Source organism: Capsicum annuum, chromosome 11, assembly GCF_002878395.1.
Source record: "Capsicum annuum cultivar UCD-10X-F1 chromosome 11, UCD10Xv1.1, whole genome shotgun sequence".
In the NCBI taxonomy this organism is placed as follows: domain Eukaryota; kingdom Viridiplantae; phylum Streptophyta; class Magnoliopsida; order Solanales; family Solanaceae; genus Capsicum; species Capsicum annuum.
In genome coordinates this window covers 127,906,231-127,918,616 of record NC_061121.1, presented here as the reverse complement: position 1 = coordinate 127,918,616, position 12,386 = coordinate 127,906,231, and positions in this window count along the sequence as shown.

Sequence of the window (12,386 nt, the reverse complement as noted above, 5' to 3'; positions counted from 1 at the left end):
GCGGAAGATTACTCAGGTGATGCATGTATTTGAGGAACATAGTGTGGAGTTGGCTGCATATAGGTTGAAAGACCTTTCTTATGACTGGGTTGTTGCTTGGAGAAAAGGTAGAGGTGAGGGAGTTGTCCCTACAAGTTGGCAAGAATTCCAGGATGCATTCCTGGATAAGTTTTTCCCTTTGGAGATGAGAAAGGCAATGGTGGAAGAGTTTATGAACCTGCGACAGGGATCGGTGACTGTTACGGAGTACTGTTTAAAGTTCAATCAGTTGGCCAAGTATGCTCCTGACTTAGTGGATGATAATCGGGCTAGTATGAGTAAGTTTGTGACTGGAGTATCTAGTTATGTGGTTAAGGAGTGTAGGTCTACTATGCTGAATAGTGATATAAATCTTTCTTGGTTGATGACTCATTCCCAACAGATTGAGGCAGATAAGATTAAGGAAAGAGATAGAATAAGAGGGAATAAGAGAGCTAGGTCCGAGCAGCATGAATAGGGTTAGACTAGATCAAAGGGAGGGAGTCTCCCTCAGTATCAGGATCTTTTGTCTATGCCAGCACCGTCATCTGCTAGTGCTCCTGTGCCTAGAGGTAGGCAAGAGCAAGGTAGCAGCTCATATGCATCCAGGTCCCAGTACAGTGCTGGTAGTAAGCTAAATCATCCCCTATTTCCTAAGTGTGGTAAGGCTCATTTGGGTGAGTGTTGGGTGAGAAGAGGGGTTGTTTCCGGTGTGGTGACATGGGTCACAGAGTTAGAGATTGTCCACAGGATGAACAAGGGCGTCATAACTCTCGCCCTCAGACCTAGGCTCAGACTGTTAGTGCTCCAGTTCTAGCAACTCACCCAACCCCAGCTCAGGGCGCCTCTTCTAGTAATGCTGGCGGGCAGCACAAGAATAGATTCTATGCTTTACCGTCCCACCAGGAACAAGAGGACTCTTCTGATGTTGTTACTGGTATGCTTCATATATTTTAGTTTGATGTGTATGCTTTGTTGGATCCTGGATCCAGTTTCTCATGTGTTACACCTTTGATTGCTGTGAATTTTGAAATGAGTCCTAAGATTATATCTGAGCCTATCCTAGTTTCTACCCCAATGGGTGATTCGATTATTGCCTAGAAAGTGTATAAAAAGTATCCTGTTACCATTCTTCATATAGTCTTGTTGGCTGATATGATTGAGTTAGACATGGTAGATTTTGATGTGATATTAGGTATGGACTGGTTGTATTCTTCTTATGCCTCTATTGATTGTCGGACCCGAGTGGTCAAGTTTCAGTTTCCGGGTGCATCCGTGTTTGAGTGGTCAGGGAATTCTGTGTCACCCAAGAGTCATTTTATCTCTAACCTCAAAGCTAGAAAGATTATTTCCAAGGGGTGTATCTACCATTTGGTTAGAGTCAAAGACACTAAGTCTGAGACTCCAACTCTCCAGTCTGTTAACGTCGTCAATGAGTTTTCTAATGTCTTTTTAGAAGACCTCCCTGGGATACCTCCTTATAGAGAGATAGAGTTTAGGATTGATCTTCTTCCCGATACTTAGCCCATTTGTATTCCTTCTTATCGTATGGCCCCTGCAGAACTTAAGGAGTTAAGAAAGCAACTCAAAGATCTACTTGATAAGGGTTTTATAAGGCCCAGTGTTTCTCCTTGGGGTGATCCTGTGTTGTTTGTGAGAAACAAAGATGGCTCTTTGAATATGTGCATTGATTACCGCCAACTGAATAAAGTCACCAAAAAAAATAAATACCCTCTTCCGAGAATAGATAATTTGTTTGACCAATTGCAAGGTGCAAGTTATTTTTCAAAGATAGACCTTCGTTCTGGCTATCATTAACTCAAAGTTAGGGAGTGTGACATCCCAAAAACGTCTTTCCAAACTTGTTATGGCCATTTTGAGTTTCTTGTTATGTCTTTCGGGTTAATTAATACCCCAGCAGCTTTCATGGATCTCATGAATCAAGTGTTCAGACCATATCTGGATATGTTTGTCATAGTGTTCATCGATGATATACTGGTGTACTCCCATAGTGAGGATAAACATTATGATCATCTTCGAACTGTCTTGCAAACCCTTAGAGATCACAAGTTGTTTCCAAGTTTAGTAAGTATGAGTTTTGGCTAAGGTCAGTTGCTTTTTTGGGTCATATCATTTCTTCCGAAGGTATTAGAGTTGATCCCCAAAAGACCAAAGCTGTTAGAAATTGGCCTAGACGTATTTCTCCAATTGATATTCAAAGTTTCTTGGGTTTAGCTAGCTATTACCATTATTTTGTTTAGGTTTTCTCCTCTATAGCGTCTCCTATGACTCAGTTGACCCAAAAGAAAGTGAAGTTCTTATGGTCTGAATATTGTGAGAAGAGTTTTCAGGAGTTGAAGACTCGACTCACTTCAGCCCCTGTTTTAACTTTGCCTGATGGTGTTGATGGTTTTATGGTGTACTGTGATGCTTCGAGAGTTGGGTTGGGGTTCGTATTGATGCAGAAGGGTAAGGTGATAGCTTATGCTTCTAGACAGTTGAAACCCCATGAGAAAAATTACCCCACCCATGACCTTGAGTTGGCTGCTGTTGTGTTTGCTATGAAAATATGGAGACACTATTTGTATGGTGTCCATGTTCATGTTTTCACTAATCATAAGAGTCTGCAGTATGTGTTTACCCAGAGAGAATTGAATCTTAGGCATAGACGATGGTTAGAATTGTTAAAGGACTATGATATGAGTATGCTGTACCATCCGGGAAAGGCCAATGTTGTGGTGGATGCCCTAAGTAGAGTGTCTATGGGTAGTGTTTCGCATGTGGTAGAAGTTAAGAAAGAGTTGGATCATGATGTATATCGTTTGGCTAGATTGGGGGTTAGGTTGTTTGACTCTGCTGAAGGTAGTATAAGGGTTCAGAGTAGTTTCGAATCCTCCTTGGTTTCGGAAGTGAAGGAAACAAAATACTTAAATGCTAGTCTGGTCAGACTAAAGGAGTCAGTCAAGGACCAAAAAGTAGAGGTTTTCTCCCAAGAGGGAGATGGTGTATTGAGATTACAGAGTAGATTGTGTGTCCCGAATGTTGATGATCTAAGATAGAGGATTATGGCTGCAGTGCACGAGGCGCGATATTTTATTCATCCTAGTGCCACCAAGATGTATCGAGACTTGTGGGAAATCTATTGGTGGAGTGGCATGAAGAAAGATATAGCAGCTTTTGTAGCTAAGTGTGCAACATGCCAACAGGTTAAGGTTGAACACCAAAGACATAGTGGTATGATGCAAGAGTTTAGTATTCCCACCTGGAAGTGGGAAGAGATAAATATGGATTTCGTGATTGGTTTACCTCCTTCCCGATGCTATCATGATTCCATTTGGGTTGTGGTTGATAGGTTGACTAAGTCTGCTCATTTCTTGCCTGTTCATACTTCATATACTGCTGAGTATTACACTAGATTGTACATCCAAGATCTAGTCAGACTGCATGGAGTTTCCTTGTCTATCATTTCGGATAGGGGTACTCAGTTCACTTCGTAGTTTTGGAAAGCTTTTCAGAAGGGTCTTGGTACCCAAGTGCTTTTGAGTTCTGCTTTTAATCCGCAGACCAATGGTCAGGCTGACAAGACCATCCAGACCTTAGAGGATATATTGAGAGCTTATGTACTTGACTTTAAGGGATGTTGGGATGTTCACTTACCATTGATAGAGTTTGCTTACAATAACAGTTTCCACTCTAGTATTGGCATGGCTCTGTTTGAAGACTTATATGAGAAGAAGTGTAGATCACCCATAGGTTGGTCCGAGATAGGTAAAGCGACTGTGAGTGGTCCTGATTCAGTATTTGAGGCTATGGAAAAAGTTAAGTTGATTAGGGAAAGGTTTAAAACTGCGTAGAGTCGTCAGAAGTCATATGCGGAAGTTAGAAGGAGAGACCTTGAGTTTAAAGTTGGTGATCTAGTGTATCTAAAAATTTCACCCATGAAGGGGGTGAAGAGATTCGGAAAGAAGGGGAAGCTTAGTCCCCATTATATTGGTCCTTACAAAATTCTTAGCCCTGTTGGTAAGGTAGCTTATGAGGTCGAGTTTCTATACGAGTTGTCCTCTGTTTATCCAATATTCCATGTATCCATGCTTAGAAAGCATATTATTGATGTTGTGGTAGTGGATTCCTCGGTGAGTGCTGACATTAAAGAAAATCTTTATTTTGATGAGATTCCTATTGAGATTCTTGATTTAAGTGTTCGAAGGATAAGGAACAAAGAAGTTCCCTTGGTCAAGGTGTTGTGGCGAAACCAATCTGTTGAGGGTGCAACTTGGGAAGCTGAGACGGATATGCGACCAAGTACCCACACCTATTTTCTGTGAGCTTCGATCAAGACGAAGGTACCGTTCTTTCCTAAATCATGCACTTTTGATAAAAGTTGCAGCAGTTCAGCTATCATTTATTATGTGTTCAGCTGTAGTTTCTTGAATTTATGCATTTTGTGTTGCATTCGGAGTGAGAAACGATGTGGTGATGAGTCTAACGAATAGTTTCAGCTGTATTCTCTATTCCCTATCTAGTCTTGGCATGTCTAGCGTCATTCGAGGATGAATGTTTCCAGGGGTGGTGATGTAATACCCCGGAAAATTTTTCATTGAAATTTTGTGCGTAAACGTGTTGGGTTCTATCTTCTAGAATGAATTATAAATTTTCCATGCTGAATGTCTTAGATTATCACCATCCATTGTGTAGAGTATTGAATAATATTTCCAACGATCTATGGATCATCCAAAACGGACACCCGAGCGACGAGTTATGAACATTCCGATTGAACCGTGAATAGTAGTGAACAGTAAAACGTGCAGGAAAAATTACTAAGGCCTGATGTATGTTTTCTCCAACTTTAAATGATCATAACTCCTTGTACATAATGATCTGGCTATTCAACTATATATCAACAGAAAGCTCTGCGAGTCCTCTTTCCTATAAAATTGGTTTCATCCAATTTGTCTATTGGAGCAAAAAGTTATGGTCGACCTACATCAGCCAAACAAAACCAAATTTTTGGATCAACTTCAAATGATCATAACTCCTCGTACACAATGATCTGGGTGAGATAATGTATATCAACGGAAAGATATGAGAGTCCTCTTTCTAAAGAAATTAGTTTTATCCAAATTGGATATCGGAGTAAAACATTATGGTTGATCTACTTCAGACTATCAAAACAATCCGCCAAAGGTCAGATTTGAGAATTATTTGATTTTTAGGTGTTTTGGTCATCCCCCCTCACCTAAAATCCATTCAAACCCTATATTAAAGCCTATTAAAAGCATTATATGTTATATTTTATCAAATTCCCTCAAAAAGAAAATCTTAAGCTCCTGCATCCAACTTCAAGAGCCTTCAAAGTTCACCATTAATTCTGCAAATTTATTCAAGACTCCAAGTTCCTAGCTCAAGAACTCCAAGAACCATCATTCAAAGGCATAATTAACATCTCAAAAACGAGTATCGATCTAAAGTTCATCATTCAAGGTATGTGGGGTTTTTCAACAAGAACTCTCTTTCATTCTTGTGCCCAAAAGTAATTTTCTTTACAAAGGCATGACTTTTATTTGATTTTTACGAATTTGAAGCATGAACCCATAACTTATGCTAATTATTATGAAATCTTGATGTTTATGATTTGAAAGATAAATTTACATGTGTGGAGATATAAAACATGAATCTTGAATGATATTTATCATGATTTTGATATTTGGGTCATGAATCCCCATTGGAAAATGTATTTTTTGAGAAAGCTTGTGTTATAAGAACGTTGATGTTGAATATTTGAGATATTTTGAATGATTTTACCTTTTGGTCTTAATGGAGTTATTTTGAACTCGAGTGTGAAAGAAATCCACAACGTGGTTGATTTTGATAAATGGGGAGCATGATGGCGCCTGATGTATATTTATATATTACTGAAATTGTTTTATTGTGGATTATCTTTGAAATGATCTGAGCTAAGTCTGGGAGAAATCTTTAGCACCGAGTGGGAGGTATGAAACGACCTTAGTTCCCTAGAACTACATGCCCCCGTAGGTGTGAGCCTGAGGCTGATTTATATAGTGATCACTAGTTTATGTGGATTTGATATCGATAGTCCTACTCCGATGGCAAGGATAGGATGGCTCTCCCCAACGTGGTTTGTACGTTGGACTCCATGTAGCTCACAGGGTTTATGTCGGTTATAGGATCTCCCAGTGTGTGTGTTTCCTTGTGTCCATGGTGAATGGTGAAGTAATTTGAAAGTGGAATTGTGAAAGTTATTCTTTCGAAAGATTTAAATGATATTTACATTATGAGAATTGATATTCTTGATGAACTAAAAGTGATTGACAAATTATATGATGACTCACATGTGTTATTGTACTTATTTCATCCTCTCATAATTATGATGATTTTCTTCAGGCTATGTAAGTCTTTCATACATCCTGTATATATCTTATAAATATTTATGATGATGAAGTTTATATAACTACATACACCCCCAAATACTCGGTTTCTTTCCATGGTACTGACCCATATCTTCAGATGTGGGCTGCATTTTCTCAAAATTTAGGTTCAGGTGCAAAGTTTCAGGTTCGACAGTGATTCTTCGGGCACGTTGTTTTATATCCTCTGTTGTGGTGAGTCCTCATGTTCCGAGGATATGATATCTGATGTTGGTTTCATAGAATTGTTTACATTTGATAACTTAGTATGAGTCAGTTGGGGCATATCTCAATGGCTCGCTGGTTTTATTGATTTTCTTAGAGTCTTGTCAGACAAGTATAGATTTTGGGAGTTGACTAATAAGTCGTATTTTGTTATCTTTCTAAAAATCTTTTATTCTTGAATGATGATTACTCTGTTAATATTTGAGGGTTATTTATGGAAACCCCATTGATTTGTGTTGAACTGAATGAAAATGGCTCAAAGGGTTAGCTTGGGGATACTCGTAGCCTCAAGCACCGTGTGACGCTCTGGGACCCGTTTTTCGGGGTGTTACACCTCATCATTCCCGGACATATTATTTTACTTCATATATCTATTTAAGTAGTTAGTAGAGTTAGTTGGGGGCCTGCCCCATCAACTCATATTCAATTAGTTAGTTTTAGAGTCTTTTCATACATTAGAGTCAGTTATTCAGTATTTAGACATTACAGTTAGTTATCCAGTTTATCATTATTTTATCAGATTTAGTTAGTTATTCTATAGAACCACATTTCAGTTTTAAATTAAGATATTAAAACCTTATGTCATGTCAGTATTCTTCTGCATTTATGATCATGTTATCCATTGCTCATAACAGGTACCAGCTCATAGGTTAGGTTGTGGTCCCTCGGAACTATAAGCACCATGTGATGACTAGGGGTATTCTCGGGTCATTACAGTGTTCGACCATTTTGGCACATCTTTGGGATACTAATGCAGTGCTCCCCTCCATTGTGTTAGTTTTTATAGAGTTTGAATTATGATAAAGGTATATCACACTAACTTAGCAAGCATGCATTTAGATTGGGACATTGACTTTTGTACTGATTTAATGCTAGGTGCTCGCTTAATTTCTATCTGTCCTTATATAATGGCTTTGATTGAGTTAAGAAAGCTTAAGCCTCAATTGAAAGAGTTCCTTGATAAGGGATTCATTCATCACCGTGCGTATCCTTAAAGTTCTCCGACATTTTTTGTTAAGAAAAAGGATGGTAGAATTAGAATGTGTATAGACTAGTAATAGTTTAGGTTATAGTGAGGATTATGTATTGTTTGTCCTGAATAGATGATTTATTTGACCAGTTATAGGGTTCTTTAGTATTCTCAAAGATAGATTTAAGGTCAGCGTATCACAAGCTAAAGGGTTGGTTCGTGGATATTCCCAAAATTGCTTCAAGAGTTGCTATGGAGAATAAAAATCCTTTGTGATGTCCTCTATATTAAATAATGCACCAGAAGCATTCATTAGTTGATTAAAGGTTTATTCAAATAATTCTTGGATTCCTTTGTGATTATATATATTTATGACATTTTTGTCTACTCCAAGAGTTAGGAGGAATATACCAGTCATTGTAAAGACCAAGTTTCTTAGGTCATGATGACGCCTACTATATCCAACACATAGGAAACCTAAACCCATAGTCTGGAACGACTTGTAGTGTCCCACCCGAATAGAATATGGAAAGGATGCCAATTAAATGTAAGAAAATATCAATTACATAAATTAATCCCAAAACCTGGTGGTATCAGTACAAGAGCTTCTAATATTATAATAGCACAAAAGAGGAATAGACGAAGTAAATTACACTAATACAACTTTTCTCTGAATACGACATAGAGACAAATTTAGTACATAAGAGAGAGATAAGTGACAATATAAATGTCAGGAGCTCACTCCAAGTCTCTGAACCATAGCTGCTCCGCATGATGCAAACATCAAATGTGATAACCCGTACTATGATCTGCAGCTATAGAAGTGTAGTATGAGTATCAAACGAATGGCACTTAGCAGGAAACTGCCAACTAGGCTCCAAAAATAATGCAGATACCTACAACATACAAATAGAATGGAAACTATGCCCAAAAAGTCTAAAAATCATATAATAAGTCAAAGAGATAATAAGGATAGCCTATTCTAGTCATGTCCAAGAGACTAGCATAATAAGGCTAGGGAAGTATCAAGGATGAACTATCCTGTTCCATCCATATTCATCAATCTCAATACTATACCATCTATTCGAAACCTATATATGAATAAAGGGTGAAAGAAGAATAGAAAATAATATAAATAGCCAAGAAATCAATAAACAATATGAACAAATGACGAAAGGATATACTGTAGTACCATAGCTACATATATGTAGGTGTGTTTGTGTGTGTGTACATGAGGTCAACTCAAAGTGTAACCTAAATTATCATATCTTTATTTTTAGACCTTATTATAATCCTATCAGGACTTAATATTATTATGCTTAGGGTTTCTATTCCACATAGCTAGACTAAAATAATAATGCACAGTAATGCAATCATAAGATAGAAGAGTCCAGAAACATACCTCAAATCTCAGTACCAAAACAATGACCAATTTGTCATAAACTAACCATCATAATGATCATAACAATGAACAGAAAAATATCAAAACCAGTTCAAGAAATAGGCTATTTCGGATAACAAAATAACTGGTTGAGCCTATGCGTACCCCCTCCGCCCTAGGCTTAGAAGGTTCAATCAACATACAATTAACACAAGGCATAGTCATCACCATATCTATGCAACCGACCTATACCGGCTGATACACATAGGTGCATTATGGAGATAGCCGATGTACATACAAGAATGAATGTAACAGAATCCACAATACCATAATTGTCATTAACATAACCATCATCATCATAATCAATCTTCGATCCTGTTGGATATATAATATTCACAATATCCTTTGTTCATTGTCGGGTATCATCATATAATCACAATATCCTCTAGCCTTGCCTGGTATCAACATATCATAACAATATTATCCAGCCTTGCCGGGTATCATCACATCATTATTAAATTCTTCGGCCTTGACTAGTATCAACACATCATCACAATATCCTCCGACCTTGTCCGGTATCAATATCATCATCATAGTATCCAAACCAATGTCATATAATAAAAAGCAAACCCTACAAAGGCTAAATTAAAGTACAAGACCCACGAGGGCTAAAGTAAATGATAAGACTCACGAGGCTACATATATAGATATGAAAAAAGAAGAAAGTAGAGTATATTTCCATAATTCAACCTCATCACCAATATCACATCCATAGTAAAGGTATATATAATTGGTGCACGGACTCAAGTCGTGGCTAAAAGAGTGTAAATCAATAAGTTTGTTTCCCAGAGTGAACTTTGCGAGTAAATATCTTATAAAAGTGTAGAAAGAGTCGGAATATTTCTCAATAGGAGTAAATAGGAGTGTTGGATCATAGACCGGAATATATCTTAGTAAAATCTTTAAGAACATCATTTTTAGCCTCTTTTACATATTTAACCTATTCGTTAAGTTAGGTAGTTATTATTATAAAGAAATCCATTTAAGGGAGAAAAGTGGGTTTTAACCCTTATTTAGGAAGATAGTCATAAGATCGTATTGCAGCTAGAATCACATTAACTACCAATATAATGATCACTAATATACCAAATCTATTCATGCCATCACAGTATTCAAATCAATGAAATCATAAGTATCATACCACATCTTTCAACACCCCATAATGGAGAGATGGGCATATAAATGTATATACATATTCATAACTAAAAACACATCCTTTACAAGGTTGAATACTTCTTGGATATCCCACTCGTACCATAGCATAGCCTTAGGCCTAATAATGAGTCTAAAATAATAATAACTGCATAATCATAGCCTTAGGATCATATACATATATGAAACTCATACCATAATCACTTAGGATCATATACATATATGAAACTCATACCATAATCATACTTATAAGGCCAACACATATCCATAATCGTCTCAAATATAGGAGGCATTTTATATCTACAAAGCATAACTCGTAACTATGTGACATAACACATCTATAAAACATCTCATATCTATAGGTCATATATCATGACTATGAGGAATACCACATCTTTAGGCTAATTACCATGTCAAAGAGGAAATAATGTCTCTCTAGGCCAAATAATAAGTTTAAGAGAAAATAACATCTTTAAGGGCCCAACATCATGTCTAAGATGAAATAACATCTCTGAGGCTGAATGTCATAACTAAGAGGAAGTAGCATCTCTAAAGGCCCAATATCAAATCGAAGCAAAAATGTCATCTCTAAAGGCCATTAATCATAATCCTGGGAAAGTCATCACTATTTATCAATTGACCAAGCAAATCTCATAAACAATGCTCATTAGTCGCAACTTCTAGGCCTAATATCCACAAGTAAGCCCACAATGGCTAACACAAGCCTTGGACTAAGTGGGTTGGATGAACCTACTTCTAATCCTCAATTTCCACATTTATGCAATATATGCCCCAAACTTGGCTCAGGTATCTAGTTAAACTTCTAAATGTCCAGGACGCCACAAGGAAGTCTAAGATAGGAACTTCAACTTGAAACATGAGTGTTAAGTTAACTCTACCCAAATTATAATTCCAATATCACAACACTAGCCCAACAAGATTTAAAGATGCTAATCATGCTTCTAATGCTTAAAACGAATCCCAAAAATAGAATTATATCATATCTAATCTATGAATTAGTTCAGCTAGTGATAAGGCAATAGGTATAAAAAAGACCATAAACATTCCACCTTGCGGGAAACACTCATCTAATCCCTAAATCAACAATAAGCAAGACTAAGCTATTATACTCATAATCTAGTCTAACATTCATATCCACATGCCATATAGAACACACATCATATTCAAAGTAGAGTAGGAAGAAGCCTACCTCAAGCCGAACCACAAAATCTCAAACCGCTCTCCAAATTTACATCTTCACTTAACAATCCCAAGATGTCATCATACTATAAAATTTAAAATTTACTCATCAATACACTTCTAATATACCCATATTGCAATATTGTGCTTCAGGAACAAAAACGAAACCAAAAACCCCAAGTGGGTCCCACTTATAAAAAATTCATTTCTCAGGTCATTCCAATATTCATACATAAACAAGGAATCATAACCCTCATGAAATCTGTGAAAACAATGAAAATTTTAGGCTAAAATCAAGCCTAAGCTAAATTGGGGTTTTTGTATAAAATACCAAGAAATTCGACAATAAAGTGATAAAATCATACCTTTATCCAGGTGAAAATCATGATAATAGATGTTTAGCAAGCTCCCAAGTCACCCATAATGATAAATTTTGAGTTATTACACTCATTTTAGGTTTTCTAGGTATAAATGATGAAGGAAAAATGCCCTAAACTCTTCTTGGGGTCTATATATAACCCCTACAAGTAAGGAGAATGCGCTATTGCGATCCTAGGGGCCTCTATCGTGATTACCCCACCATTTTTTGCGATTGTAGTACACCCCTCCCGCCCCTCGTGCACCAGATGTCATCAAAGTCAAAAACTTATTTTTGACCATCATGACTCATTCATAACCCAAAGAACATGATCCAAAAGTAAAATTAAAGTATAAATGCAAATAAAATCCATTGGAATCATCAAAATTTTCATCCAAGATTGTTTCGGCAAAAAGGGGGCCCATACTAATAGTTCTATTTTTTCATAAAGTCTGCTCAATAGTCCAAAATATGTTCAAAAGCTTTGGGACCTGAAATAATGGTCCCCCTAGCCTAAAATAAGCATTCCAGACATGATGGCGAGGTTAGATTTTTCATCCGAGGTCTTTTTGACTAAACATAGGTCCCACACCCATA